This window comes from Hypanus sabinus, chromosome 1 (assembly GCF_030144855.1).
Source record: "Hypanus sabinus isolate sHypSab1 chromosome 1, sHypSab1.hap1, whole genome shotgun sequence".
NCBI lineage: Eukaryota > Metazoa > Chordata > Chondrichthyes > Myliobatiformes > Dasyatidae > Hypanus > Hypanus sabinus.
In genome coordinates this window covers 145,627,849-145,652,378 of record NC_082706.1, presented here as the reverse complement: position 1 = coordinate 145,652,378, position 24,530 = coordinate 145,627,849, and the positions used below count along the sequence as shown (strand labels likewise).

Below are 24,530 nucleotides of genomic sequence, written 5' to 3'. Positions count from 1 at the left end.
GAGTCTGGCTTATCAACCAAGGACCTTGAAAGGAAAGTCAAGTTTTACACATTTAAAAGAGAGCTAGCAGGACAGGTTGAGAAAACCAGTGAATACCATATCAAGTACCCTTTAAGAAACTGCTACATAATACACAGGCTCTGAGGGTTGAAGGTAACACATTACATAGATAGTAGATTGATTAAACATAAAGCAACATGAATAAAATGAGTCCTGCCAAAGGGTTTTGGCCTAAAACATCAACTGTACTTTTTTCCATAGATGTTGCCCGGCCTGCTGAGTTCCTCCAGCATTTTGTGTGCATTGCTCGGATTTCCAGCATCTGCAAATTTTCTCGTTTGTTAATAAAATGATAAATACAGACGCTGGAAATCTAGAATAAGAATAGAAAATACCCTAAGCACTCAGAAGGGCCAGTAATATGTATGGAAAGATTATATCAAATTCTCCAATTTTCAAAAACTTGCTCTTTCTGTATCAGAACTGGGCATTTCTGCCAGTCACCCCTGATCTCAGCTCCACCCCTCTCTTTCTACAAGCACAGTTTGCCCCTTTAGCCACATCATCACATCCAAAACTCTCCTATTAGAACACTTTACACAGCCAAAGCAGCATAATCTGCCTCTAACTCCAAATGTATCCATTTGGTCTCACCGTATCATGAATAATCCCTTTGTTGTTCCAATCTTCCCACTTTATCTGCAGTTGAAACTGACTCTCTCTCTCCCCCAGTTCTCACAGAACTTTAAGAGAGCAGTAATGAGTTTGTTGTTTTCAAGGGACAGACCTGGATTCACAGGTATTCATTACTTATGGCTCAGATAAATAGCTTTTTTGTTTGAAAGTGCCAACTGTGAAATCCAAAGATTCTAAAAAAGGACAGTAATAGTCAACAGTGCAACAATGTCGTAAATGTAATGGAAAAATGTGAGACTAAAATCTTTGAAGAGGTTGGAAAGCTATTTTTCTAAAACGGCAATTAAAACTGGGTATGTCATACTTACACTGCTATCTGATAACACCAAACACCTGTGTTCAATCTCCTTCTCAGGTGCTGTCTGTGAGGAGTTTGCACTGGTTCTCTCCCACCTTCCAAAGAAGTACAAATTGGTTGATTAATTGAATACTGTAAAGTACTTTTTTTAAATTTAGAGATACAGCACGATAACTGGCACTTCCACCCAACGCACCTCTGCTGCCTAATTACACCCAAGTAACCATAAGTCTTTGAAATGTGGAAGGAAACCAGAGAACCTGAAGGAAACCCACACAGTCACATACAGATCCCTTACAGACAGTGGTGGAATTGAACCCAAGTCACTGGCACTGTAATTTGTTATAATGTAACATTATATAGGTTGAGATAGGAGGCATCGCTAAATAAATACTGGCAGCTATGCTGCCCTATCATCACTTCTAGTCTGCAGTGAGTGGTAGAACCTGGGGGAGCTAACAAGAATGTGGGGAGAATTAAAAATATGGGATTAGTGTAAATTGGTGGTTGATGGTTTAGAACTGATGGGCTGAGGGGCCTAGTTCACACTGCATTTTTGTATGAATAAATGCTGGGGTCCACTGAAATATTTGTGTGCTTGTTCACAGAAGTTGATATACAGATACACAAGCAATTAGGAAGCCAAATGTTGTGGGTGTTTATTGCAAGCATCTTGGAATACATAAATAAGGAATTCTTTCTGAGACTGAACAGGGCTTTGATGAAAATTCATCCGAAATACACTTTTATAGTTCTGTTCTCCTGGTGTAACAGCTCTTGGGTCAAAGCAGTGTATATTTATAAGACTGATTCCTGCGATGAATGGATTGTCCTTCAAAAGTGAGTGAGAAACCTTTGCCAACATTCACTGGTGAAAAGAATGGCTGGTGATCTATGGCTAGGAGAGTTGATATCAACTAATGTATGGCCTGCAATAGATAAAGAATCACCCTTCATTGAGAGGAGGAGAAATTCTTTCAGTGTGAGCTGCTTTTGCTGCTTTGTTATCGTGTATTTAAGACAGAAACCAATAGATTTTTGGACTGAGGGCATCTCAGCAATGGAGGATTAGGTGCAAACATGAACAAGACACATGATTAGCCATAAACATATTAAAGGGAGAACATTCCAAGATGGTGAGGGTCACGTGGACTACAACTACTTCTTATTCTTTATACTCTCAGGGAAAAAAAATGTAGCGTTTAATGTACTGGGCAGATGAAAACTGTTTACATAAGGCACAGCAGCACCTACTGCAACAGTACCTCACTTTCTAGGTCCTGGAAGAATGAGGGTAACAGTGCACTGAAACTTCACCACCTGGTGGTTCCCTCCATGCCACACAAGCAAGGCCTGAAAATATATTAGAAACACAAGAAAATCTGCAGATGCTAGAAATCCAAGCAACACACACAAACTGCTGGAGGAACTCAGCAGGCCATGCAGCATCTATGGAAAAGAGTAAACAGTTGACGTTTCGCATCGAGACTTTTCATCAGGACCTTCATTAAAATATACTGCTGTTCCTTCAGTTATCATCTGGAAACACACTTATCCTTATCATCCTATTCTCTCCCCTTGGAATCCCAACCTCAACTTTATTACCTTCAACAGATAGACTGCGACAGTTCGGATCTGCACCAGGCAGCAGCTCATTATATTTAACACTGTACTATACAGCTAGCAGTTTCATCAACCTGATTTCACTCCTGACCTTCAATCTTATCGGTACAGAGTTAATACTGCAACCACGTGGACTTCCCCCAGATGCTCTGCCTTTCTCTGCAGCTCAAAGATGTGTATGGATTTAGGGATGAAGTTCAGAAGCCTAAAGACCCGCACTCAATATTTTAAGAACAGTTTCTTCTCCTCCACCAACAGATTCCTGAATGGTCCCTGAATATCCTTCATTATTCTGTTTTTGCACTATTTATTTATTTTTCTTGCTGCAAAGCAACAAATTTCCCAACATATGTCAGTGATAATAAACCTAATTCTGATTAATTGGCTACTCTGAATTGTTCATAGTGTATAGGTGAGTGGTGAACCTGAGGGAAGTTGATAGGAATAAGAAAAAGATACACAACAGGGGAAATTTATGGGACCGGGATTGCTCTGTGACCCAGTATAGGTGCAATTGGCAAAATAACTATTTCTCTATTACAACTTTCATCTCCCCCTTTTCACTGACTGGAAATGTCCCTGAACGTTAAGCAGTGCAATAATTGATGGTACCAAAAAATGTCAACATGTCAGAAATAATTCAATATTGGAGTGTTAATGATTGTTCTCAGGATGATGGTTATACTATTACATCCAGGTGTTGATGTCCTAGAAACCAAGACTAACAACAACTGGCAGAACAACCCACCAAGCAGACGTGGAGAGGCGGTTTGAAAGTAAAGGCACGGGTTGCTAGAAGTATTCCTCTGGAGAGAGCAAAACAGAATTATGTTTCAGATCGATGACCTACCAGCAGAACTGCCTGACCTGATTAACGCCTCCTGCATTTTCTATCACTTCATCTTTCTTGCATCGGTTGGATTTTACTTTTCAAGATTTCAAAGCAGTTTGGGAAGGCTGCACTCTAGATTCTTTGAAACATTTAGTAGCTGATTTGCAGGTCCATCTGACTAGATAGGGAAGGCTGCATTTGATGGTTAATTCACAGCCTATTAAGTGCACAGCAGGACAGCTAATGGAATTTATGCAAAACCTGATTTAAAATTAAGAGGAAATTTAACAGCAGTTTTTATGGTAATACAGAAGATTCAAATCAAATGTGAAAAGGCCAGCTGCTCTATTACATGGTTATAGAGTTTACATTTGTTTACATCATTTAATGTAAACATATCAATGCATATAATATTGGGGACGGGGGGGGGGGGGGAACAGGGGGGGCAGAAGGAGTTAATAGGGATATGGTGCCAGAATGCTTCCCCTAGAGCAAGGGTCGGCAACCCGCGGCTCTTTCATCTCTGTGCTGCGGCTCCCCGTGGTTTGTTAGTTTTTGAAATGTAATTCCAAATTTGAAGATTATGGTGATCTTGTACAATCTAAAAACGTTGTGGAGACCCCATTTCCTGGCACATCCGAACCAGCTCACAATTAGCCACCGTTCCGGCTAAGGGAGATAGCCTACGGGGGTTTGTGAGTACGTGTCTTTTGGAGCATCCACGCCCACGGGGATGGGTTGAGGGAGGCTTTAAAGCAAGGCTGTTTAGTTCGAATAAAGTTACCTTTGACTGCAGTGTCTTTATTTTAGCGCTGCGTGTAGCGCTACACCACTACAACGTGTTTTTTTATCGCTGTTAATATACATCACCACTGCCAATGCCTGACACCCGCCAGTGCACGCTTTCTTTTAATTCTTCGATCCAAGGTAGGCTACTGATGGAGCAACCTTCAACCCAACGTCTTTTTTTCGGAGTTCAAAATGTTTTTGTTGCATGCAGAAATGTAATTTTGTTTTCTCTGCAGGAGTTCATCAATTTCATAAATGCAACACATTATAGTTTGTTTATACATAGCATAAAGGCAAAAATACCGTTGTATGCAGTGTTACTTCATTTTAAATGTCAAACAGGTTTTGTGGCTCCCAGTGTTTTCTTTTCTGTGGGAAATGGGTCCATATTGGCTCTTTCAGTGGTAAACGTTGCCGACCCCTGCCCTAGAGCGTTCTCTAGATAAGGGTGTGTCCTTTTCAGAAGGAGATGAGGAGGAATTTCTTCACTTGGGTATCATGGGACTTTGGGATTTTCTCCCCGAGAGAATGGAGATTGAGTCACCAGTATATTCAAAGGGGAGATAGACAGATGTTGAAATGGTGAGGGAGTTGAGAGACATGAGAAGAGCCAGAGAGTGGTGTTGAGAATGAGTAGATCAGCCATGAGCTTACTGAATGCCTGAGAAGACTCTAGAGACTGAGCGACCTTATCTTGTTTTTTAATATTATTTAATGCTCTTGTGCTTAAAAGAACTGCTGGTGATGTGCAAATTGACATTCATTTCCCATTGATAATTTACTTACAAGATGTCACTCAGACAGAACAGTCATTCAGTAGGGGGTCCTTGCAGATCAGAAGGCAACAGGATCTGTTCTCAGTCTGTCCATGATTTGCTGTTCCCAACATTGAAACAGTCATCCCACATAACCACTGCAACACTAACTCACCCACTGCAAACAGATTGTGCAGCAAGAAGGGAACCACAGTCATCCAAAGTTCAGAAGTTCAAAGTAAACTTTTTATCAAAGAACATATCTGTCACCATCTGACCTTTCCAGTCAAGCTGGTGCCTGCATAAAACTTTCCTCTGGTCAACATCTTCTGCATAGATCATGCAACCATCTTTTCCACAACTTCTATGCCCTTTACACTTGTTTGTCATCTTGTATGTGTTGGATCATGTATTTTGCAGTTTGGACAACACACACGAAATGCTGGAGGAACTCAGCAAGCCAGGCAGCATCTATGGGAAAAAGTACAGTCGACTTTTCAGGCAGAGTCCCCTCAGCATGACTGGAGAAAAAAGATGAGTAGATTTAAAAGATGGGTGATGGAAGAGAGAAACACCAAGTGATAGATAAAACCAGGAAGGGGAGGGATGAAGTAAAGAGCTAGGAAGTTGATTGATGAAAGAGGGCTGGAGAAGGGGAGAGTCCGATAGGAGAGAACAGAAGGTCATGCAAGAAATAAAAAGGGGGAGGAGCATCAGAGGGAGGCGATGGGTAGGCAAGGAGATAAGGTAAGAGAATGAAAAGGAGATAGGGAATGGTGAGGGGTGGAGGGGGTGCATTACCAGAAGTTCAAGAAATCGATATTCATCCCATCAGGTCAGAAGGTACCCAGACGGAATACAAGGAGGTTGATTTGGTGCTTCAGCACTCTGCAATCTCCAAAAGGATTTCGGGAGGCAGAGGCTGCATGAGAGACAGTGGCGAAAAGGCTGTAGGATGGCCCATAAACTGATGTTTGACCTAATTTCACTGATTATAGCTACCATTATTTACTGATTAAAGCAACAAGGGCAATTGAAACAGAGGCAAGTGCTGATGCTTGGAGACCATTTGGGTGATCCAGCGCTCTGCTGTCTCCGTGAGGATTCTGAGAGGCAGAGGCAGTATGAACGAACCCTCCTAGTGGGCAGGCTGCAGGATGCGTTTTGGATGTGGACTTGGAATATAGACTCTTTTTCCTCCAGTCTTATAGTTTTCTCACCATTTCTATTGTTTTCTGTGTTTTCTCACCCAATCTTCTTGGTTTCTCTTCGTGCTGGGAGGGGGATTTGGAGGGTGATGTGCCTAATCAGTTTTGATGGTTTTTTTGTGTGGGGGAAGAGGGATTTGGGGGGGGGAAGAGGGATTTGGGGGGGAAGAGGGATTGGGGGGAAGAGGGATTGGGGAAGAGGGATTGGGGGAAGAGGGATTGGGGGAAGAGGGATTGGGGGAAGAGGGATTGGGGGAAGAGGGATTGGGGGAAGAGGGATTGGGGGAAGAGGGATTGGGGGAAGAGGGATTGGGGAAGAGGGATTGGGGGGAAGAGGGATTGGGGGAAGAGGGATTTGGGGGGAAGAGGGATTGGGGGAAGAGGGATTTGGGGGGAGAGGGATTTTTTGGGAGAGGGATTTGGGGGGAGAGGGATTTGGGGGGAGAGGGATTTGGGGGGAGAGGGATTTGGGGGGGAGGGATTTGGGGGGGAGGGATTTGGGGGGAGAGGGATTTGGGGGGAGAGGGATTTGGGGGGGAGAGGGATTTGGGGGGAGAGGGATTTGGGGGGGAGAGGGATTTGGGGGGGAGAGGGATTTGGGGGGGAGAGGGATTTGGGGGGGAGAGGGATTTGGGGGGGAGAGGGATTTGGGGGGAGAGGGATTTGGGGGGAGAGGGATTTGGGGGGAGAGGGATTTGGGGGGGAGGATTTGGGGGGAGAGGAATTTGGGGGGAGAGGGATTTGGGGGGAGAGGGATTTGGGGGGGAGAAGGATTTGGGGGGGAGAGGGATTTGGTGGGGGAGAGGGATTTGGGGGGGGAGAGGGATTTGGGGGGAGAGGGATTTGGGGGGAGAGGGATTTGGGGGGGAGAGGGATTTGGGGGGGAAGAGGGATTTGGGGGGGAAGAGGGATTTGGGGGGGAGAGGGATTTGGGGGGAAGAGGGATTTGAGGGGAAGAGGGATTTGGGGGAAGAGGGATTTGGGGGAAGAGGGATTTGGGGGGAAGAGGGATTTGGGGGAAGAGGGATTTGGGGGGAAGAGGGATTTGGGGGGAAGAGGGATTTGGGGGAAAGAGGGATTTGGGGGGGAAGAGGGATTTGGGGGGGAAGAGGGATTTGGGGGGGAAGAGGGATTGGGGAAGGATTGGGGGAAGAGGGATTTGGGGGGAGGGATTTTGGGGAGGAGAGGGATTTGGGGGGAAGAGGGATTTGGGGGGGAAGAGGGATTTGGGGGGAAGAGGGATTGGGGGAAGAGGGATTGGGGAAGAGGGATTGGGGAAGAGGGATTGGGGAAGAGGGATTGGGGAAGAGGGATTGGGGAAGAGGGATTGGGGAAGAGGGATTGGGGAAGAGGGATTGGGGAAGAGGGATTGGGGGAAGAGGGATTGGGGAAGAGGGATTGGGGAAGAGGGATTGGGGAAGAGGGATTGGGGGGAAGAGGGATTGGGGAAGAGGGATTGGGGGGGAAGAGGGATTGGGGGGAAGAGGGATTTGGGGGGAGAGGGATTTGGGGGAGAGGGATTTGGGGGAGAGGGATTTGGGGGGGAGGGATTTGGGGGGAGAGGGATTTGGGGGGAGAGGGATTTGGGGGGAGAGGGATTTGGGGGGGAGAGGGATTTGGGGGGGGAGAGGGATTTGGGGGGGAGAGGGATTTGGGGGGAGAGGGATTTGGGGGGGAGAGGGATTTGGGGGGAGAGGGATTTGGGGGGGGAGGGATTTGGGGGGGGAGGGATTTGGGGGGGAGAGGGATTTGGGGGGGAGAGGGATTTGGGGGGGAGAGGGATTTGGGGGGGGAGAAGGATTTGGGGGGGAGAGGGATTTGGTGGGGGAGAGGGATTTGGGGGGGGGAAAGGGATTTGGGGGTCAGATGTGCCAGATCGTTTTGTTCAGTTTTTTCGTGCAGGGAGGAGGATTTGGAGGTTGATGTGCCAGATCCATTTTGCTCGTTTTTTGTGCAGGAGCAGGGATTTAAGGGTTGATGTGCCTGTTCAGTTTTGTTTTTTTTTCCCCACAGGGACATGGGATTTACGGGTTAATGATCGTGTTGCCTTTCTTTTCCTTCTTGGTTTCATGGCTAACCAGAGAACTGAAGAATCTCAGAGTTGTATACTTTGGTAATAAGTTAACTTTTGAACAATCTTCAACCCCGATATTAATTTTCTTGCAGACATACTCAATAAATCCATAGAATGATATGCATAACAGGATCAATGTAAGACCACACTATCTTAGACATACAACCAGAGCGCAAAAGACAACAAACTGTGCAAATACAAAATGAAAGTAAAAATAATAAATAAAGAAGCAATAAATATCTAGAACATGAGATAAAGAGTTCTTGGGATTGAGTCAACAGGTTGTGGAAACATTTCAATAATGGGGCAAGTGACATTTAGTGAAGTTATCCTCTTTGCTTCAAGAGCCTGATGGTTGAGTAGCAGTAACTGTTCCTGAACCTGGTGTTGTGAGTCCTGAGACTCCTGTACCTTCTCAGGGTCCATCCAAAGATGCACTTTTCTTTTTAAAATACTTTTAAAAAAAATTATTGTACTACTATATTGGACTCCAAGAACAATGGGTACAGAAGGTCTACCTCATCAGTGAGCCACTCATTGTTTGAATTGAAGGAGCCAACAGGTGAGTCAGAGAAGGATGGGCCAGCGCTCGGGCTGGAGAAGGTTTGGAGGAGCTGACCTGAGCGCAAACCAAGTTGCTGCCTGCTACTCAAAGATATCAGAGTTGGTGCACGAAAGCAGCATGCAGTATAACCATGAGTGACTGTCTTGGACTTTTCTCTTGCAATCACAAGATCCTGCTGAACATTGTTAATGCAAGACACCACAGGCCTGTTTCCCTTGTTTGGTGGTGAGCCAGGCAGCAGCATGGCTAGGCCTCAAGCCATTGGCTTTCCTGCTACTGCAGTCCAAGTGAGAAGACACTGGAGGGAATATAGCAACGAGTCCGTGTTCAGTTAGGAGCTGGCCTCTTCTGTCAGTGCTGCCCTCCAGTGTTCAATTGGTGGAATGACAGGCTGAATTTCTGAGAGCTGTACCATCAACTTGCTTGTCACTCATGGACTTGCAGTTTCTTGTGTAATAACGTGTGTTTTTTTTCTCTCTTACTACTTTCAATGTATATTATGAACCTTTACTTGAATGATAATTAAGCTTGATTTGATTTTGATTTCTACCCAATGGCAGCAGCGAGAGCGTGACATGGGTGGTGGAGGTCCCTAATGATGGATGTAGCTTTCCTGCGATAGTTTCATGTAGACGTGCTCAATGGTGGGGAGGGCTTTACCTGTGATGAACTGGGCTGTATCCACTACTTTTTTTACAGCCAGTCAATATACATTTCACTACACCTCTAGAATTTTGTCAAAGTTGTAGACGTCATCCCAAATCTTCTCATACTCCCAAGAAAGTAGAGGCACTGCTATGCTTTCTTTGAATTGCACTTACGTGCTGGACCTAGATCAGATCCTCTGAACAATAACACAGAGGAATTTAAAGTTGCTGACCCAGTCCATCTCCAATCCTCCGATGAGGACTGTCATAAGGACAGTTTTCTTTCTCCTGAAATCAATAATCAGCTTCTTGGTCTTGCTGACATTAAAAGGTTGTTGCTATGGCCAGATTTTCAATTTCCTCCCTGTATGCCACACAGACCTAAGTGCAAAGCGAGTAGAGCAGGGGGCTAAGCACACATCTTATGGAGATCGTGGAGGAGATGCTGTCAATCCCAACTGACTGGAGTGTGCAAGTGAGGAAATCAAGGATTCAATTGCACAAGAAGGTATTGAGGTCAAGGTCATTGACTGGTTTTGAGGGGATGATGGTATTGAATGTTGAGCTGTAGTTTGCTGTCCAGGTGCTCCACGATTGATTGAAGAGCCAATCAGATGGCACCTGTTGCTCCAGTAGGTAAAATGGAGCGATGCAAGTCATTTCTCAGGCAGGAGTTGATATGTTTCATTACCAGCCTCTCAAAACATTTCATTACTGTGGATGTAAATGCTATTGGACAACAGTTTGAGACAGGTCACCATGTTCTTGGGTACCAGTATAATTGAAGTCTGCTTGAAGCAGGTGCATACCTCAGACCGCCAAAGCAAGAGGTTAAAGATCTCAGTGAACCCTCCAGCCAGTTGATCAGCATCCATGAAACCAAGCTCAAGTAGTTAACAAACATTCAGAGTAATTTGCATGTCTTAAATGGGAAACCCCTTATTCTGAAGTTAAGCCCCTCCTCCTACTTTCCTCCAGCCTGGGAAATAATCTCTCAGCATCTATCTTAACATACCCTCTCACAATCTAATGCATTCATAGGTAGCTTCCAGAGTAGAATGCAGCCTTATGCAACACATTTTGGAACATCCTACTGAAGGAGGAGTTTCCAACCTGGGGTCCATGGTAAGGCTCAAAAGCATAAAAAGATTTGGAACCTTTAAAAGAGTGATTGCAGGAAACTATCAAGGTAGAAAGGTGACCACAGATATACTAATACTGAGACATTCCATCATACCTTATTGAAATTTTAAAATCATTAAGAAAACGGAACAGGAGATGTGATTTAGCAAGACTTTTGACAGCCTTGCATGGCAGGCTGGTCTAAAAGGCACAAAGAATGCAAACTATATCAACAAACTGGATCCAATATTGGCTTGGTGTTAGGAGGCACAGGGCCATGGACAACACATATTTTTCCGAGCTGAAATGTATGAGCAGTTTTGTACTACTGGGACCTTTGTTCTTTGTCACATAAATAAATGACTGGTAAGAATTTAAGTGGACAGCTTACAAAGTGTTCAAACTATTATAAGATTAGCAGATAGCAAAGACGATTGTTGAAAGTAAATTTATTATCAAAACTCTTACGTCACCACATAAAACCTTTGAGTTTAATTTTCTTGCTGCCATACTCAATAACTCCAATAATTGTAACAAAATCAACAATGGACTGTACCAACAGGGCAGGACAACCAGTGTGCAAAAAACAGTAAACTACACAAATACAAAAAAAAATAATAATAATACATAAATAAGCAATAAATAATAAATGTTGAGAACATGAGATGACCCATGAGCATATATAGGCTGTGAGAACAGCTTGGTGACAACTCTTGTGTAGATGTGCTTGATAGTGAGGAGGGTTGATTAGCCAGGGCATCAAAGGATATGTGGGGTGAAAGCAGGGGAGCAGGGATGACTGGAAGGATTGGATCAGCCCATGACTGAATGGCAGAACAGACTGGATGGGCCAAATGCCCTACTTCTGCTCTGGTTTTAATGTTTTAGCCATGATGGACTGGGCCAAATCCACTACCTTTTTTTATTATTGGAACTTCCATTTAAGGGCATCCGTGTTTCCACACCAGGCTGTAATGCAGCCACTCAATACACTCTCCATCATACAACTGGGGTCTTAAAGGATATCGAGTGCATTGATCAGTTGAAAAGTTAGGTGAAACAAAAGAAAACGGAATTTAATCCAGACAGTGTGAAATAATGCATTCTGGGATGTCAAATACCAACAGAACGTATCAACTAAAAATGGCAGCGATTCATCATCATATTGCCTGGAATCAAGGGTTTCACTTATAGGTGATTGGATAGACTGATCTTGTTTCCCTAAGAGCAAAGAAATCCAAGAGGTGACCTAACAAAGTATCTTGAGATTATGACAGGCATAAATGGAGAAGATAGTCAAAATATTTTCCCCCATGCTAAGGATATTAAAAACAAGGTTTAAGGTGAGAGGCAGGAGCTTTAAAAGGGACCTGAAGTGCAAGCTTTTTTTGTCACACAGTGACTGGTATCTGGAACTGGCCATATAGAAAGCAGTAGAATTCAATACATGCTTAGGAGGCATGAACACAAATACTTAAATAGGGAAGGCATGACAGAACATGGACTTAAACCAGTCAAATTGGATGAACACAGATAGGCAAATAGGTCATCATTAATGTGGTGGGTCGAAGGACTCACTTCTATGCTGTTCAACTATATGAAACTAAAATTCAAAAGCCTCTTATAATTCTAAAATCATTTAAATCATGTTATTCGCACTGAGGAAACAAGGCAGAAAGAGCAGCAATCCTTAGCATCTTTAATTACAATTGACAAGAAGAAATTGACATGCCTGCTCATTTTTCTGTCTATTGCACTAATTGTACAGATTTATGTTCAGACCTTAATTGTAATGATTTGCTGCAGCCACTACAGAAAGAATTTTACATAATCACAGCCAGCTCACACCAAGCTCTTCACAGCCCAGACCACTGATGACTAAATTTATCTCCATGAAAAACTAGCTCATAAAAGATTATTTATACTGCACCTCTAATGTAAAGTATGAACTTAAATCGTTTCACAAAACAGCCATAAAAATATTGAACCCAAACCAGAAAGTAAATGCAAAGCAGAAGTTCATAAGCTCAGAAAGGTTGTTTCAAACAGGATCCTGTAAAGGTGTAGGCAGGATTCAGAAAGGAACTCTAGGTGTCTTTGTCAACCTGTTATTTTCCTTTCTCCTTCCCCATACCATTGGGACATCCCTTCTGCTATACTTTGGTTCATTCTTCACTAATGTACTGACACTCCCCATCCCACAGCACTATTCACATATTAAAGATACAACACCTGTCCCTTCCCACTCTTACACAGACATGGTCCATATGAAACACGTACATCAGAAGGCTTGATGCCTTGTGTGTACACTAGAGAAGTCGGAGGCCTGATGTCTGCATGTGTTCCCGTCCACGAGTCCACAGGAGGCTTGGAAGAACAAAGGCAGCTTGTCCCAGTGTTGGAGGCCTGTGTGTGTGAAAGACTGTGTAGGAAGGAGGAAATTAACTTATTTTGCTGTTTTTTGTTGTTGCTTGTACTCTGCTGAATATTGTGTGCATGCTATGTTAGCACCAGAATATGTGGCAACCCTTGCAGGTTGCCTCAGCACATCCTTAGGTTATTTTGGTATGCTTCAATGTACCGTACTTGTGATAAATAAATGAATCTGAAATGATCAGTATCAAAATATACTGATACTTTCACAATTTAGTGCATTCGCTGTTCACAAAAGTTGCCTTCTCTATATCAAGCTGGCCCATCCAGGTTGGGTGAGCACTCTATAAAGCACCTGTACAGCAGCTTGTCACATGAATTCTTCATCACTTGTACACACACCTCAGTCTCTGACATTGTTACAATAAAGAAAAGGTACAAAACCATCATCTTTCATTTAGGAAACCTCAGGTTGGAATCACTACTATCATTTTCTCCAGCAGCTTTTATTTTTAATGCATTCACAAGAAGTGTGGGCTGCTGACAAGGCTGACATTTATTGCACATGCCAAACTGCACAGGAACTGTACAGATCGCACAGCCATTTCAGAGGCCAGTGAGCAGGCAACCACATTGATGGGGGTTCCTAATTCAGTCAAAATGGGATGGCAGATTTCCTTCCCTTATTAGTGAAACAGATGAGGTTTCATGATAATTTGGCTGACAATTATGGTTTCCATTATTGAGACGAGCTGTTTATTCCAGATTTAATTAATTGGCTGAACTTAAATCCCACAGCCGGTATGGTGTTTGAATCAGAATTACTGGATCAGTGACCAAAGCAAAATGCTACAACTGCAAGGTGTCACAAATGTGAAGTGGTAATGTTGTTTCCCACTCCAACAGAAGCTTCCTAACAGCTGAATATTTCCAGCACTTTCAGTTTCTATTTAGGATTACTCGACCAGTAACGGAAACAGGTTATGAAGAAACAAAAATACTGCAGAAGTTATAAATCTGGGATTTATACCATGTTGGTATCTGGGATTTATTACCATGTTTCCAACAAGTAAACTGTTTATTACTGTCATATGTACTGAAGTGCAGTGAAAAACTTGTTGTGCAGACTGTTCATACAAATCATACTGATGCATTGATGTAGTACAAGGGAGAACAATGATAGAATGCAGAATAAAGTGCTGCAGTTGCAGAAAAATTGTACTGCAGGCAATAATGAACAAAGTCATAATAAGGTGGATTTCCAGGTCAAAAATACATCTTGTTATACTAAGGTACCATTCAACATCATAACAACTGGGTAGAAGCCATCACAAAGATGAGAGGTCTTCTGTCCCATCCCATCAGATTCATCCGTCTCCAGCCCTTTACCTCAATCACCAATCAACTTCCCAGATCCTTTCTTCACCCCTCCCCCATTTCACTTATTACTTTGTACTTCTTCCTCCCCTCCCCACACCTTCTTACTCTGACTTCTCTTTCTTTCCAGTCCTGATGAAGGGTCTTGGCCTGAAATGTATCTGTTTACTCTTTTCCGAAGATGCTGCCTGACCTGCTGAGTTCCTTCAGCATTTTGAGTGTGTTGCTTCAGGTAGAAGATGTCCTTCAGCCTAGTGGTGCATGCTTTTCAGGCATTTGCATCTTCTGCCCAATGGGAGGGGAAGAAAAGAGAATATCGGGGTGAAGTCAGGCAAAGGCAAAGTTAATATTTCAGGTCAACAACCAATTAGCAGCATTTGGAAAAGTTAGAAATCAAACATATTCTGAGTTGCAGAGATAGCAGAGCAGTGGACAAAATAAAGACTCAAACACAATTAAATGCCATCTATAAATTCATCAATGACACTACTGTTACTGACAATCTCAGATGGTGACAAGGAGACATACAGGACTGAGAAAGATCAGTTGGTTGAGTGCTGTCACAACACAAATCTTGCACAACATCAGTAAAACCAAGGAATTGATTGTAGATTACAGGAAGGGATCTCTGACCACAGTATAAGCATCAATGGATCAAAATAGATTTCCTGCAATTATACATTAAAGCCTCTCTCAAACAGCAGCACCCAAAAACAGATCATCTCAACATTTTTCACTAAGGGCGGGGTCAGATTCAGATTGGCTAGTCAAGTCGAATCAGGTCAGATTTTAATTTCATACCAGAGCAAGACTTTAGACCTGAAACCTCCACACAGAATGATCTTGGTCACCTGAACCACGTAATGATCAGTGCCTCTGAGTAAGAGGTGTCCAATGGATCATTCAGGACCACTAGTTGCAGAACGTGTATCGCTCCTTCTTTCAGCTGAAGTAACATATCCAAGAATGCCTCAAGAGAAACAAAGGGGAGGAGAGTGATTTTTAATCAGCAAAAAGGTACTATTGTGTTTCAGTAGCATATGAAACTGTTAATAAAAGCTGTGTGACTGGTTGCTAAGTATGCATATAATTAGATCCAAAGGGTTTGAATATAAAATCCTTCGGCAGAATTAGTTATTTTAAAGATTTACTTCTTGCAATCCTCATCCACTGAAGACCATTACTGTTCATTCTGTCTTGTTCACTCACAGCTCCACATGAAAAAGCTGGACAATTCCTCATTAGGGAGTTAAAAAGGGGTGAAGGAGAGGAGAAGTGTGGTAATTGACCTCCATTCAACCTAAACTACCTTATTTTGGTATCACTATGCCAGTTGGTGGACTAACTCAAACCTTTAGACTTTTCTCGATGCCATACTCAGTCAAATGTTGTCAAAAGCAGCCTTCCACAGATCACTTCCAAGGTTCAGCTTTCTGCTCTACCAGTACACAATCTGAATCTGGTTTATTGAACATGGAACAAACGTCAGTATTGCACAGTACAGGCCCTTTGGTCCACTATATTGTGCCAATCTTAGTCCAAGATCAATCTCATCCTTCCCTTCCACATGATCCTCTATTTTCCTTTTATCCATGTGGCTAATGAAGAGTCTCTTAAATGTCCCTAATGTATCTGCCTCTACCACCACCTTAACATTTCATGCACTTACCACTGTATAAAAAAGTTACCTCTGATATCCCTCCTATACTTTCCACCAATTGCTAAAAAGCATGCCCTCTCATATGAGCCACTGACACCCTGGAAGAAGGCGCTGGCTGTCTACTTTTATCAGTGCGTCCTACCATTTTGTATACACATGTACCGTATACTGTGAAAATTGCTGTTTTGCAGCAGATACATTATCACTAGGAGTGAGTGAGTAAGCAAACAAATAAATAATTATTCCAAAATAAAAGGAATAACAATATAGTGTTCATGGACCATTCAAATATCTGATGGCAGAAGGGAAGAAGTGATTCCTGAATCATTGAGTGAGAGTTTTCAGGGTCCTGTAACTCTTCCTCAATGGTAGTAACAAGAGGGCAGGTCCTGGATGGTGACTGTCATTAGTAAAGGATGTCACCTTTTTGAGGCACTACCTCTTGAAGATACCTCAATGGTGGGGACAGTTGTGCCTATCATGGAGCTGGCTGAATTCACAGTCCTCTGCAGTCTTTTGCAATTCTGCGCAATGGAGGCTCCATACCAGGCTGTGATGTAACCAGTTAGAATACTCTCCACAATCATCTATAGAAATTCGCAAGTCTTCGGTGACATACGCCATTGCTTCAAACTCCTAGCAGAGTAAAACAAAGGTGACTTCGTAATCTGGAGTCAGAGGATTGAAGCAGTCATCACAAAAATAGAATGGGTAGAACGTACTGCTATAAAAGACATTTGGAGGTTGCCACAAATTGCAAGAGCAGTTAACGGTCTGTGAATGTTAAAAAAATAAGAAAAGAGAGCAATAATCTCCAGGATTCTGAATCAGGAATTCTTGTGAAAAGCCAAGAAGCTTTAGCAGCTAAGACTCTGAAAAATAAACATGACTAGAAGTTCAGAACCAGTCCAGTACTAGAAATGGGGCAATATCTCAATGTACTATTCTCACCTTCACTCAATGACAGTACTAAAATAGGATGCCCCAACAGCTCAAAGACCTAACAAAGCTGAGACAAAAAGACAATGACTGACTGATTGGGTGGAGAATACACTCCAATCCTATCAGAGTGTCTTAATTGCAGATATAAGAACTAATCATTGTCATAGAAACCTCAAAGCCTCAATTGAGACAGAAATCCTTTAGCGATGATGAATCGTCATCAGACCCACATGAAGAGCAAGGCGTTTGTTTGCAGAAGCTGCCAGGACTAAGCAGTACTCCTCTGTACCTGAGTGGTTACAATAAGTAGGATGTTATACAACTGAAGTAAAAAATGGAGGTGATACTGTGACAATGAATAGTCTAGCTAAAATGGGTCAAAATTAGACTACATAGTGATGTGGTATAGTCTCACTGCAGAAAAAGAGAAGGAATGAGAAAAAAAATAGGTCATGGAAACTCTACTGAACAACAACCCTTCAACACCTACAAAGGAGGAATCCTGAGTCTGGGATACAGAAAATGCTGAGCATCTCAAGTCTGAAACAGATCACCTCATGCTTTGATGGATAGTACACAGTGCAAGCTATTTAAGTCAAGATTGTTTGCAATTAAGAGTTTGAGTAAAGTATATCTGTCACTAGCTGTCAAAAGCATGACTCCAAATACAAGAGCAAATTCAACAATAACACGTGGTCATTGCATAATAACATAAGAGTCCAATGGAGAAGAAATCTGATCAATGTTGGACCATGATTCTGGTGATTTTGATTTATAACTTGAGGGTCAGATTAATATTGCAATAAAAGGCTAACAGATAATCACCAAGGAAAACGTCGGGCATTTGTGGAAATGCACAAATAGGTGCCAAGTAGAAGAGAGACAGCCTCACACCAAGAGAAACAATGGAATGGGTCATCTAATGAAGAGGTTTTTGCTTTTCCTTTCTCCATAAATGCTGCTAAACCTGCTTGTGTCTTCCACCATTTACTGTTTTATTTCACATTTCCAGTGTCCAAAGTGCTTTTTTTTTTGATTTTCATAGTCTTCTGCCAATTTCTCAGGTACACCAGTAAGTTCTTTCGTTTTTGCTCGGGTTCAGATTTAATGCAAGGATATTTCAATAAAGAGGTTTGCTTTCTCTCCTTAAAAAACATTTTAGTAAAGGCAAGTAAATGTCAATTCCAGGGATGGAATGTCTCAGTTATGAGGAAAGATTGGATAGGCTGCTGGACTGCTTTCACTGAAGCAGAGAAGACTGAGGGGGTTCCTGATAAAAGTGTATGAAATCATGAGTGATATGTATAAGGGAGACTGGTAATTTTTCCCTATTATAAAGGTGTTTACAACTGGATGATACAAGTTTAAGATAAGGGGGTAAGAGGTTTAGAGAGGCTATAGAAATTATATCTTTCACCAGTCAGATTTTGTTGATGGTGCTTCTGTTATGTTTCTTGAGATAAATTGCTGTACTAAGGAATTTGTGATGGGGTTTGGAATGCACTGTCTGAAAAAGTGTTAGAGTCAGAGACTTCTGCAAATTACAAATTGCAAGCTGTTTTATTGCACATTCTTCACTTATTCTGAATACAAAAAAAAATCTTTGGGAGCTTTGTGAAAATATTCTTAAGAATATTAATTGTTTTATAGTTTATAATAAATTATATGGAAACAGACCCTTTGGCTCAACTCAAAATGGAAAGTTTCTTTACTTAATACACCCACAATTATTTGGCTAGGAAAGAGATGGAAACGTATAAGTGTACCAAAAACAGAAAACAAGGAACAAGGTAAAATAGTGACAGGAACCTGCACAATGGTGACTGGTCAAACCATTAACTGGTATGTGTGCCATTGACTGGAGGGCCTCCACAGGACTGTATTCAATTTATTTCCAAGAAACAAGTGCCCCTAACACTGTAAGAATGCATATAGTACACTTGCACAGGCATCTGATACTATCCAAATGTTCCTCCATCTCAGGTTCCAAGTGTAGTTTATCAATTTAACAGAATTTATGCAGCTTGGATTATAGTTTCACATCTTCAGAGGAAATACCTTGTTCCCTACTGTTCTTGAGATGACCTGAGAAACACTAAACACTACCTGGGAATATATTACTTTCTCTCTCAATCTAGCACTAGTGTCATTAAATTTATTTTGTTGCTCATTTTTTGCACATTTGTAGGTTATGTATAATTTATGTTACCTTATGTTTGTCTTGTCATGATCAGTGCGGCTTCTGTAAAAAACTGATTTTCACGGTATTTATACCCTGTATATCTGTGCCTGTGTCAATAATAAATTTAAGAACACATATGGTCTGGAATGCACTGAAACCGCAAGTGTGGTGAATGCAGATTAACTGGATCTTTCAAAAGCACACTGGATAAATACAGTGCAAACAAGAGAAAATCTGCAGATGCTGGAAATTCAAGCAACACACACAAAATGCTGGTGGAACACAGCAGGTCAGGCAGCATCTATAAGGAGAAGCACTGTCGACGTTTCCGGTTGAGACCCTTCGTCAGGACACTGGATAAATACAGTAAATGGCAGTAAAACATATATCTTTTTGGAGGAAGACCGAAGGAACGGGAATGACTAGAATCTAATTGTTCAACCAGATAAGCGACCAGATGGCTACGTCCTGTTCTCTAACAATGCAAGGAATTGGTAATCAAGAATAAATACTTATACAAGTTCTTCACCACAGCAATACATCTGAAGAAGCTTCACAAAAGCATTATTAAACAAGATCTGCCTTTCAACCACCCAAGCAGAAATTTGTGTTGATGAACAGAAACCTGGTCAGACTAAATACTGGAGCAGTGGAACAAGTTAGGAAGGGAAAGCCAGAGGTTTGGCATTTGAGAACAATAGTGGAAATCAAAGGAAGATGCAAAGTACTTAGAGAAGCAAAAGATTAAACAAAATGTTTCTAAGTTACGTGAGCAACTGGAGATGCGGGAATTGTTCTTGAAACAAAGAAGGCCAAAAAGAGATCAGATAGAGGTCTGGATTCTTTAAGAGTACAGAGCAGATTTAGCTAAACTGCTCACACAGGTAATGAGTTAGTGAAATAACCCAAACAAACATGGTGGATAATTTTCTTTTACACAAGTGCTTTGTTAGCAATAGAGGCACATTTGACTGCATCATTGTTGAAAAAGATGGAAAGATATCTTAGAGAGAATATACTGGTGCATAGGAAGAGAGCAGGGGAGTGGATCAGGCCGGATTGTTCTTACATCAAGCCCATCCAGTGCATCAAGTAGTGTCCATTGTCATCTGTAAAATGGCTGGAATTAAAGAATTGCAGAGATCTCAAACTGGAGATTACAAAGAAAGATTATAAAAGGATTGGTAAATAAAGCAGAGATTTTTTTTAATCAAGGTATCGCTCTTCTGAGAGTTATCACAGGCATAAAGGAAATATGATTCTGGATGAAACATGCCGCCCTCATTTAATGAGGCATCTATTACTCTTTTATTAAAAAAGGGCAAAGATCCAACAGTGTTCCTCGTACAGGCTGATTTCTTTGCTTAATGTTGATGTTAAAATTTTGGCCAAAGTTTTGGTTCATAGATTAGAAACTGTAATACCCTCATTATTTCTGATGATCAAACTGGTTTTATTAAAAATCATCTTCCTTTTTTTAATATACGGCATCTATTTACTATTTTATATTCACCTTCAACTGGGACTCCTGAATGCGTTATCTCTCTTGATGCGGAGAAAGCATTTGATCATATAGAGTGGAACTACCTGTTTGTGGTTTTAGAAAAATTTGATCTCGGTCAAAGTTTTATCTCTTGGATCAAATTGCTACATTTATGTCCTACCGCCTCTGTTTTGACTAATTCTCAGCAATCCCAGTTATTTAACCTTAAACGTGGCACTCGACAAGGATGCCCCTTAAGTCCCTTTCTTTTTGATTTGGCTGTAGAGCCTCTGGCGATTGCATTTGGAAACTGTCCTGAATTGATGAGGATCTGGAGGAGGGGAGGGGTGTTGACCATAAAGTTTCTCTTTTTGCTGATGGATCTATTACTTTTTCTTTCAAATCCGTCCACATCCTTACCTCCAATGTTTTCACTTCTTGATCAAGTTAGCCAGTTTTCTGGCTATAAACTTAATTTACATAAGAGTGAACTTTTCCCAATTAATAAAGAAGCACAAGTATTAGCATTTCGCGACCTCCCCTTTAAAGTAGTTGGTAATCAATTTACCTACCTTGGTATTACAGTTACAAGGAAGTTTAAAGATCTTTTTCGTGAAAATTTTGCCAATCTTTTGTACTCTACAAAACAGAGTTTGTCACAATGGTCATCTCTATCTATGTCCTTGGTAGGTTGTATTAATGTTATTAAAATGTATGTTCTCCCTAAATTTTTAATATTTATTTCAATCTATTCCAATTTTCATTTCTAAAACCATTTTTGATTCCTGAGACTCTATTATTTTGTCCTATCTGTGGAAGAATAAGCGTTCTAGAATTAATGAAGTTTATCTTCAAAAATCTAAAAAAGAGGGTGGCATGGCCTTACCTAATTTTCGTCTATACTACTAGGCAGCTAACATTTGTCGTCTTATCTTCTGGTCTTTTTTTCACAGCCAGTCTGATCGCCCTAATTGGGTAGCAATGGAGCTGAATTCCACGAAAGATCTATCTATTTCTGCACTTCTTGGTTCTGCACTCCCTAGCAGTTTGTCCAGACTAATTGTTAATCCTCTTGTTAGACATACTTTGTGAATATGGGCCCAGTTCAGGAAATTTTATGGTTTTTATAGTTTTTCCCTTTCTAGTCCTATTTTACATAATCATCTTTTTCTACCTACTATGTATGATTCAACATTTTATGATTGGTATAGAAAGGGCATTAGGTATTTTGAAGATCTTTTTATTGATAATCGCTTTGCATCCTTTCAACAGCTCTCTGCTAAGTTCAATCTACCTAATGCCCATTTCTTTAGATATCTCCAAATTAGACCTTTTATCAATCCTTTATTTCCCAACTTCCTGAAATGCCCGAGAAAAATGCTATGGACTTATTTCTTTCTATTAATCCATTGGGTAAAGGCTTAATATATTTTATTCGTAATAAATTAGTATCCTTACGGCGTGCCCGTGTGGATAAAATTAGAATGGCTTGGGAGCAAGACTTAAATATCCCTTTATCTGATGAGGTTTGGGACTCGATTCTCAAATCGGTTAATTCAACTTCTCTTTGTGCTCGCCACCGTCTTTTACAGTTTAAGATTGTTCATAGAGCCCATATGTCCAAATCTAAATTATCTCGATTTTATCCTAATATTAGTACTCTTTGTGATAAATGCAAAAGTGGCGAGGCTTCTCTTATTCATATGTATTGGACCTGTCCTACTCTAGAGAAATTTTGGAGAGATGTTTTTATAACCTTATCCTGTATTCTGAATTGCCACTTAGAACCTAACCCTTTAATTGCTCTGTTTGGTTTCTTAGGTGAGACAGATATACGCTTGAGTTTGACTAAATGTCGAATATTATCTTTTGTTTCTCTCCTGTCTAGACGTCTAATTCTTCTTAGATGGAGAGATGTTGCCCCACCCACACATGCTCAATGGCTTAATGATATCATGACCTGTTCAGACCTTGAAAAAATTAATTATCAATTCTTAATTCGGATATAAAGTTTCATAAGGTCTGGGGACTTTTTATTGAGTATTTTCATAACTTTCCTTATAATTAAGTTTTTTTTCCAGTCCCTTGCTTTCAGCTTTTTTTTGGTAGTAGGCATAATTATCTTCTGTTTTCAATTGTATTTACAGTTTCGGGGGTTTGAATGTTCTGATTTATATTTTCTACATTTTGTTTTGGTTGGTCTGGAGTTTTTTTTTTGTGTGGGGTTGGGACTGGACACTAACTTTACACGACTTCAACTTGGGTGCTTTTTCAATTATTTTATTTTGTATTATATTACTATTGTATGTTTATCTTGCACTGTACTAATTTCCTATTTTGTTTTTGGGTTTTTTTTGTTTGTAGTGTTGTAGAAAATGCATAAAAAATCAATTAAAAAAACAGGATGAAACATTACACCAAACTTGCAATCATTCAGGTTTATTGTGCAATTCATAAGTTATTATTGAGCTATTTCTAGGCATGCCTATCCCTTTAAGGCCAAAATCTTGAGAACAGTTAGGTAACAATTATCTGTGGGCTGGCAAGTACTTGTACATATCCAACTTCAAGTCAGAAACAACATACTAACTGCCTCCCATTCCTCTCCTGTAAGTTTGTAGCATAAAACTGAACTGCAACATACCACATGCATCTGGAAGCCATTTATTTTATAGATGAGGTGGAATATATAATATTCACCAGTTATAGAGTCATAGAGACACTACAACACAGAAACAGGCCCTTCAACCTATCTAGTCCATGCCAGCCTGCACTTCTGTTGAGTTCCATCTACCTGCACCTGGACAACAGTTCTCCATAACTCTCTCATCCATGCACATAATTGAACTTCTCTTCAATATTACAAGTGAACTTGCACCTGCCACTTTTGCTCATTCCACACTCTCACCATCCTCTGTGATGAAGTTCCCCCTGAGATTTCCCTTAAATATTTCACCTTTTATCCTAAATCTATAACCTCTAGGTCTAGTCTCACCCAACCTCAGGGGGAAAAGCCTGCAAGCATTCACCCTTTCTATACTCTCATCATTCTGTATACCTCTACAAGATCTCCCCTCGATCTACTGCACTCCAGCAAATAATGTCCTAATCTATTTAGCCATTCCCCACAACTCTGGTCCTCAAATCCTATAAGTCTTGTAAAAATTTCCTTGCATTCTTTTAAGCTTATTGCTATCTTCTATTCTAATTTTCAATAAGTCTGTTCATGATAAATATCAGTCAGGTCTTAGATCAAATCATAGTACAGAAACTGGCATTGCTTAAAGTAGTTAATGACTCACAGCTTAATGCTGACACAGGTAACATCAGTTCTTAATCTTAGATTTGAGCACAGCATTTGATACCATAGATCACAACATTCTCATAAACAGCCTTAGTCAATGGCTAGGTCTTTCTAGCACTGCCTTCAATCTTGTATAACAGGAAGAAACTTCTTCGTTACTGTGGTGATCATGGGTCTAAAATCCATGACATTGTGTTTGGTGTGCCACAAGGATCAATTCTTGGCCTGTGATCTACCTGTTCCCATTATGTTAGATTATTTCAAAACACAAGGTAGATTACCAAAGATCTGCAGACGATACAAACACCAGGTGACTCTGAAGCCCTGAACCCTCTGGTCCGGCACCTTACCAGTATCATAGAATGGATGAGTTCTAATTGCTTTAAGTTAAATTTTAAAAAACAAAAAGTTCAGTTACTGGTAGCAATAAAAATTGTGAATCTTAGAAATAAACCTGATCATCTGGCCTTACATTCAAGCTAGAAGGCGTTATTAATGACTGAGCTAAATTTCCATCACACATTAACCATATTACTAAGACTGTTTCTTTCATTTAAGGAACATTGCAAGAGCTTGATTTTTTAATAACATCTCAAAATG

At 41.0% G+C, this 24,530-nt stretch overlaps 2 protein-coding genes across 2 annotated transcripts in view; both read right to left on the bottom strand.

Moving 5' to 3' along the window:
• LOC132398629 (arf-GAP with GTPase, ANK repeat and PH domain-containing protein 3-like) overlaps positions 1-24,530 on the bottom strand; it is a 501,357-nt gene that overhangs the window by 391,379 nt on the left and 85,448 nt on the right. The gene's annotated exons all lie outside the window — the stretch shown is intronic.
• LOC132405161 (NADH-quinone oxidoreductase subunit I 2-like) overlaps positions 1,047-24,530 on the bottom strand; it is a 212,667-nt gene continuing 189,183 nt past the window's right edge. The window contains exon 4 of the mRNA XM_059989885.1: positions 1,047-1,089. The gene's annotated coding sequence lies outside the window, so the exon portion shown is untranslated. The remainder of the gene's footprint in view (positions 1,090-24,530) is intronic.